At 45.7% G+C, this 8,114-nt stretch overlaps 1 pseudogene; it reads left to right on the forward strand.

The window, feature by feature from the left end:
• Positions 1 to 1,595: 1,595 nt before the first annotated feature.
• On the forward strand, positions 1,596 to 2,095 carry LOC136162722 (small ribosomal subunit protein eS24 pseudogene; annotated as a pseudogene).
• Positions 2,096 to 8,114: the final 6,019 nt, after the last annotated feature.

Genomic DNA, 8,114 nt, shown 5'->3' on the forward strand with positions numbered 1-8,114 from the left:
GGGAGGGACCAACAGAGATTGCAGTGGGTCCAAAGACCCAGGTTCTGGAGCTACCAGTGGCTCATGGTGCGGGCCTGCCATGCTCTCGCGTCCCTCCACTGAGGACTGACACACGCCGGGGAAGCTTCAGGAGCCTCCTGTGAGCCTCTTGACCTGTGCCTGAAGGGCTGGGGGTAATTCTGCAGATTCTGCAGGCAGCGGGTCTGAATTCCAGGGGCAGTTGGCAGAGAAGGAACCATCTCCTCCCCAAGTCAGGACAGGAAGCTACCTGTCAGCCCAAGTTATCCTCAAGGATAAGTCCAGGCCTGCGGAGGCTCTCAGGCCCCAGACAACTTTCTCTGGGAGACGAAATAGACTCAGGTGACTGCTCTGTGTTACTCTCCAGAAATGGAGAGGGGCAGGCAGGGAAACTGAGACCTCGAGACTTCAGGGACCGGGGTCAGGGTGAGAAGAGCGAGGCACTCATCTCACATACAAAATGAAACACAACTCTGTCATCTAGATAGATTCTATTTTGTTTTTCTTAATTTTTGGCCACATCAAGAGGCACACCCTGATGTTGGGAAAGAATGAGGACAGGAGGAGAAGAGGGCAACAAAGGATGAGATGGTTGGATGGCATCACCTACTCTACGGACAGGAGTTTGAGCAAACTCTGGGAGATGGTGAAAGACAGCCTGGTGTGTTGCAGTCCATGGGATCACAGAGTCAGACTCAACTGAGCGACTAAACAACAACAGAAGCATGCAGAATCTTGATTCCCTGGCCAGGGATGGAACCTGTGTCCCTTTCTGTGGAAACTCAGAGTCTTAACCTCTGGACCACCAGGGAAGCCCCTGTATAGTTCCTCTGTACACTCACCCAAATACCTCCTGTATCTGAACCAAGTGATACGCAAGCAGAAGCCCTACAGTCAAATGACATGACTTGACAGGTAACACTTCTGTATTTAAAGGATAGCCAATAAGGACCTGGGCTTCCCTGGTGGCTCGGTGGGTAAAGAATCTGCCTGCAATCTGGAAGAGACCTGGGGTGGAAAGATCCCCTGGAGGAGGACATGGCAACCCACTCCAGTGTTCTTGCCTGTAGAATCCCTATGGACAGAGGAGCCTGGTGGACTACTTTCCATGGGGTCGCAGAGAGTCAGACACGACTGAGCGACTGAGCCCAAACCACAAGGACCTACGGTATAGCACAGGGAACTCTGCTCAATATTATATAACAATCTAATCAGGAAAAGACATCTTAACCACTGGACCGTCCTAACCACTTAACCACTGTGTATTTTCCCTCAGCCTGAGGCTCAGGCATGTCTTGGGCTTCTTAGGAGCTCTCAAGGCTAAAAGGGCTTACAAGTGGAGGGAGCAAGGGAGGGAGGTTCCCAGGTGGGGGGCAAAGGCCTGGAGGCAGAAATGCTGTTCAGTTGACCTGCCAGGAGGATACAGGAAAATCCGCAGGCACAAAAGATTTTCTTGTATCCCTTTGTGTGGTAACAGTTTTATTGAGATGTAGTTCAGATACTATGCAATTCACCCATTTAAAGTACACAAATAGCTCTCTTTTCCTCCCCTGGCTGCTTGAAGATCAGCCGCCATCATGAACGACACAGTAACTATCTGGACTAGAAGTTCATGACCAACCGATTGCTTCAGCGGAAACAAATGGTCATTGATGTTCTTCACCCTGGAAAGGCAGCAGTACCTAAAACAGAAATTTGGGAAAAACTGGCCAAAATGTACAAGACCACACCAGATGTCATCTTTGTATTTGGATTCAGAACCCATTTTGGTGGTGGTAAGACCACTGGTTTTGGCATGATTTACGATTCCTTGGATTACGCGAAGAAGAATGAGCCCAAATATAGGCTTGCAAGACATGGCTTGTATGAGAAGAAAAAGACCTCAAGAAAACAGCGAAAAGAACGCAAGAACAGAATGAAGAAAGTCAGGAGGACTGCAAAGGCCAATGTTGGTGCTGGCAAAAAGTGAGCTGGAGACTGGACAACAGAAGGAGTAAAGATTCTGCAGTGACTGTGTCTGTGGTGCTTGTGCAGATTTTTCATGAAAGAATAAACTAAGACCTTTTACAAAAAAAAATAGTACACAAATAATGGTCTTTATTTACTGAGTTGGGCAACCATCACCAGGACCAATTTTAGAACATTTTTTTGCAGGGGTGGTGGGGAGAAGCATTGTGCTGCTTCCAGAATCTTAGTTCCTTGACCAGAGTTTGAACTTGAGCTCCAACAGTGAAAACACCGAGTGCTAACCTCTGGACCACCAGGAAATTCCCCAGAAAAGTTTCATCACCCCAAAAAGAAACCTTTTAGCAGCCGCTGCCCATTTCACTCCAACACTGCCTCCAGCCCTAGAAAACCACAAATCTACCAAGAAAATAAAATGATTTTCATGTTGCATATTAGATCTTTGCAGAGCCTAAACTTGTCTTAACTGTGTAGATACAAAAGTGTGCTGACATTCTGACATTGCCCTTCACTGGGAAAGCCCTGAGATTCCCCTAGTCAGTGTTCCAGCTTGATGCTCTCCGTTTAAAGTACACAAAATATTTTTATTTCAACTACTTTTTCATTGAAATCTTCTTAAGATTTTCTGAGAATTGCCCCAGTAGCCATTCCTCCTGTTTTTTACCCATAGGATCCCAAATTCATTTGGAGCTGCAAAGATCTCAGTTAAGGACCACACGCTTTCCAGTTTCCTATAACTAAGTTCTGGTCAATGAGATGTGAGCAGAAGTATTGTGTGGCACTTACTTCCTTTTTAGAAACGAGGGAGATGGCTCTTTTCCCTGTTTTCATCCTTCTGCCTAAATAAAGTATGTAAGTACTGGATCTTTTGCAGCCCTTCTGGACCATGAGGTGATTTTGAGACTAAAGATGCTGCAAGGAAGAGAAATACAAGAAGATGAGTCTCTGTCACCTGGGAGCATTTTAATCCCAGACTTCCTGTCTCTGGACTATTCAACTTTATTGTCCTAAATTACGTGAAATAAAGTATACCCATTTTAAGTGTACTGTTCAATGAGGTTTGACATATGCAACTACCATCCCAATAAAGATATAGTGTTTCCTCATTACCACCAAAATTTCCTTGTGTCTTTTTGTAGTCAATCCCCATCCCCTTCTCCCATATATCTACTCTATCTGCTTTCTGTCCTCTAGATTAGTTTTGCCCTGGCCTACTTTTATATGAGAAAGAACTAAAGGTCTATTTTGCTGAAGGCAATATTTTGGGGGACCTTTATTGTTTGCAGCTGATTCTAATGCATAACTGAATATAGATATATTACACACGGTTTCAGATAGAGGCTCCTAAACACATGGTAATATGTTTTTGGTAACTTCAGACCACTGTTAGATATCCTGTGTCTTTGATTGTTCCCTGGGAAACAGATTTGGAGATGAGATTTTCAGCAGGAGGTTTATTAGGGAGCGTCCTTGGGGACACACCTCTGCAGTAAGTAAGAGACACAGAATGAGGCAGCGATAGCTTATAAGAGAGCCTCTTATAAAAGAACCTCAGCCATTCCCACAGGGAGCTCTGAGGCTGGGTAGACCTTCAGAGACATCCCAAGCAGAGTCCCCAGGCTAACAGTTCTTGGATCTGGGCTATCCCTGGGGAGTGTTGAAACTCAGACCAGGCAGCTCTTTTCTTTCTCTTTTTAAAAAATTTATTTTACTTATTTATTATTTATTTTTGATTGTCTTCATTGCTGCACAATGGATTTCTCTAGTTGCAGAGAGTGGGGGCTACTCCTTGTGGTGGTGTTCGGGCTTCTCATTGCAGTGGCTTCTCTTGTTTGCAGACCACGGGCTCAAGGGCTTGCAGGTTTCAGTAGTTGTGACTCTTGGGCTCAGTAACTGTGGTTTGTGGGCTTGAGAGCTCAGGACTCAGTAGTTGTTGCCCCACAGCATGTGGAAACTTCCTGGACCAGGGATTGAACCTGCGTCCCCTACATTCTGGCAGGCAGATTCTTAGCCCCAGTGGACCACCAGGGAAGCCCCAGGCAGCTCTTTTCATTTGAGGGCAGTTCCCAGGATGGGATACTGCTGCTGCTGCTGCTAAGTCGCTTCAGTCATGTCCGACTCTGTGCAACCCCACAGACGGCAGCCCACCAGGCTCCGCCATCCCTGGGATTCTCCAGGCAAGAACACTGGAGTGGGTTGCCATTTCCTTCTCCAAAGCATGAAAGTGAAAAGTGAAAGTGAAGTCTCTCAGTTATGTTCGACTCTTAGCGACTCCATGGACTGCAGCCTACCAGGCTCCTCTGTCCATAGGATTTTCCAGGCAAGAGTACTGGACTGGGTTGCCATTGCCTTCTCTGAACAGGATGGGATGAGCCAAGAGCTATTCGTAGTATACTTCAAGCAGCTGAGGGTCTGCGTGTCTCAGGTCTGATGCAGAGTCTGGGAGGCACGTCATAGCCGCCACAGGGACATGAGTTCTGTTGGTGTCCTTGGGGCAGCTCAGCAGCGTGGGAGCAGCATGTACCTGCCAGGCAAGATCTCATGTCCCTCTTGGGCAGATGCCTGACTCTGGGCGCCCTGAAGCCCTCAGAACAGCAGAGGCCTGATCTTGGGGCCAGGGCCGTGAGTTGTCAAAGAAGTTGTTTCCCCACAAAACCGTCTCCTCTGCTTCTGCGGGACCTTCCCTGTGTTCCTCCTGGGTTCTCTCTAGGCAGGCCCCCACCTGGGAGGCTGTGGGGGCAGATGCCTTCTCTTCCTGTCTCTCAAGCTGCCCCTGGAAGGGGCTGTCTTTGCACACCCCGACTTTGGCAATGTCTGCACCCCCGCCCCCACCCTGTCCAGCCCTTCCTTAATTGTGAGCTTTACAGTGACTTCACTGACCCTGCTAGAAAGACATGAAACTTAACAGCCTTCTGGGCTACTCACAACTCCTCCGTTGTGAGAACTGCTTCTAATATTCTGCCTTATTTTACCAACTAAGCCTGAAGTTTCTACCTGAATTGGGTACCTGGGCTTTATAACAATGTTTCCTCCGTGCCAAGAGCTCTTCTCTTAGGTTTGAGGGCTGCATTCCAAAAGGCCGAGGTTCCTGGCACTTCGACTTTTAGATTAGCCAGACAATCCCATAAATCAGAATTAAATGAGGGCCAGGGGATACTATTTATGTTACTTTTTAATGAAAACCATTTAAAGTCCAGGTAAGTACAGAGAATATCAAACATATACGCATCCCCAACAGAGTGGCTGTCAGGACATGGTGGCTTCATAGTTTTAGAAAAAATGCCTGTCTGTGCTTCAGTAGTCATGTGTAGATGTGAGAGTTGGACCATAAAGAAAGCTGAGCGCAGAAGAACTGATGCTTTTGAACTGTGGTGTTGCAGAAGACTCTTGAGAGTCTCTTGGACTACAAGGAGATCCAACCAGTCCATCCTGAAGGAAATCAGTCTTGAATATTCATTGGAAGGACTGATGTTGAAGCTGAAACTCCAATACTTTGGCCACCTGATGTGAAGACCTGACTCGTTTGGAAAGACCCTGATGCTGGGAAAGATTGAAGGCAGGAGGAGAGAGGACGACAGAGGATGAGATGGTTGGATGGCATCACCGACTCGACAGACATGAGTTTGGGTAAACTCTGGGAGTTGGTGATGGACTGGGAAGCCTGGCATGCTGCAGTCCATGGGGTCGGAAAGAGTGGGACACGACTGAGCGACTGAACTGAACTGAACTGTGCTGGCGAAGCCTGCTTCATCACTCCAGTCTTTTTCCACCCTTCCCTGTCCCAGAAACAACCCTTAATGTGAATGAGTGGCATTCTCTTTCAGTCCATTTTGATACTTTTGCTATACTTATATACATTTACACAGATGTACACTGCATTGTATGTTTTAAATAAACCTAAATAATGATGTACCACAGTTTCCATGTTAATTCAGAAATATCTAGCTGCTTGATGTTAACTGTCATTTATTTTATATTCCATCGTGTGAATATAACATGCTTTATTTACTCCTTCCCCCAAACGCTAGACACTGAGGCTGCTTTCAATTTTCATCCTCCTTTGCTGCAGTGACGTTCTTGCACAAGGCCTTCTGGCTTCTGCACAGAGGTTTTGTTGGGGTGTATAAGCGGAGGGATGTTTGCCTCTCAGCTTTACTAGATGTTGCCAAACTGCCCTCTAAAGTGATTGCTGCAATTAACCCTCTTCCCCTTGGCATACTCAAGTCCCCCTGACTCAACCTTTTTCCCTACTTGGTACCGTTAGGGAGGTAACCCTGTCTCGAGGTTGCTTTATTTTGTCTCAGCTGCTGAAGGGGTTAGACATCTTTCATATTGGCCACTGGGACTATTTCTCCTGTGTCAGTTCCTTCTTCACTTTATCAAAGGATTTTGCCCTTCGAGTTTCTTTTGTTTTCAGTCTTTATTTATTTTTGGCTTCTCTGGGTTCGTTGCGGTGTGCAGGCCAGCGAGGGCTACTCTCCAGTGGCCGCGTGTGTGTCTCTCACCATGGCAGCTTCTCTTGTTGCAGAGCATGGGCTGTAGGCACATGCAAGTTTCAGCAGTTGGGGTTCACCGGCTTCATTGCCCCTCAGCATGTGGAATCTTCCTGGACCAGGCGTTGACCCCGTGTCCCCTGCATTGACAGGTGGATTCTTAACCACTGGACCACTAGGGAAGCCCCAAGTTTCTTTTAATGTCATGTTCTTCCAATTAAAAAAAAAACAGGGGAAGAAAAAAGGAAAATAAAAAAAGAAAGAAAGAAGTGTAGCCTCACAGTCATGTGAGGCTATGGGGAGAAAATCTCACGTAAGAGGCTACAACGGGATCTAGCTCCACCTGGATGTTATTATCTGTATGATTTGGGACAAACGGCTTCCGCTCTGATTTTTAAATTTATTCATTTTTCAAGTGTACAATTCAGTGGTTGAAACTATGTTCACAAGATTGTACAGCCATCATCCCTATGTAATTCCAGAAAGAAATTCTGTGCCCACGAGAAGTCAGTCTTCCTCCATTTTCCTCAATTCTCAGGCTCTGGCAACCACTAATCTACTATCAGTCTGTATGGATTTGCTTATTCTGGACATTTCCTAGAGTGTGTTAAAATCAGCATGATGTTTTCAAGGTTCAATATGCTGTAGCATGTATTAGTGCATCATTTCTCGTTAGGGCTGAATAATGTCCCACTATTATGGATAAACTATATTTTTCTTTTCTTTCTTTTTTGGCCACATTGTACTGCAAGACTTGTGGTAACTTAGTTCCCTGATCAGGGATTGAACCTGGGCCCTCAGCAGTGGAGTGCAGAGTCCTAGCCACTGGACAACTGGGGAATCCCCAAGATCATATTTTATTTATCCGTCCCTCAGTAGATGGACTTTTGGGTTATTTCTACTTTGTAGATGTTATAAATAATGCTGCTATGAACATTCATGCACAAGTTTTGGGGTAAACATTTATTTTCAATTTTCTTCGTTATATGCTGGGGTATATAGGATTGCTGGGTTGTATGGTAACACCTGGACTTTCCAGGTAGCACAGTTGGTAAAGGATTTGTCTGCCAATGCAAGAGATGCAAGAGATGTGGGCTGGATCCCTAGGTCAGGAAGATCCCCTGGAGGAGGAAATGGCAACCCACTCCAGTACTCTTGCCTGGAAAATTCCATGGACAGAAGAGCCTGGTAGGTTACAGTCCAAGACCCTGGTAGGTTACAGCAAAGGGTTGGACACAACTGAGTGTGAACACACACACACACACACGTTAACTCTATGTTTAACTGTTTGAAGAACTGCCGAACTGTTCTCCACAGCCATCACACCATTTTATACCACCTCCTCCATTCCCACCAACACTTGTTATTGTCCATCTTTTTACAGCAACCCTAGTGAGTGTGGAGTAGTCTCACTGAGGTTTTGATTTGTACTCCCCTGATGACTAATGATGTTGATCATCTTTCTTTCTGTGTGCTTATTGGTCTTATGTATATTTTCCTTGGAGAAACAGCCATACAAACCCTTTTCCATTTCTAAATTGGGTTGAAATTTTATTGTTGAGTGGTAAGAATTCTTTTTATCTCCTAAATATAAGTTCTTTATCAGATATTTAATTTGCAATATTTTGTTCCATTTTG

This window comes from Muntiacus reevesi, chromosome 3, assembly GCF_963930625.1.
Source record: "Muntiacus reevesi chromosome 3, mMunRee1.1, whole genome shotgun sequence".
Classification (NCBI taxonomy): domain Eukaryota; kingdom Metazoa; phylum Chordata; class Mammalia; order Artiodactyla; family Cervidae; genus Muntiacus; species Muntiacus reevesi.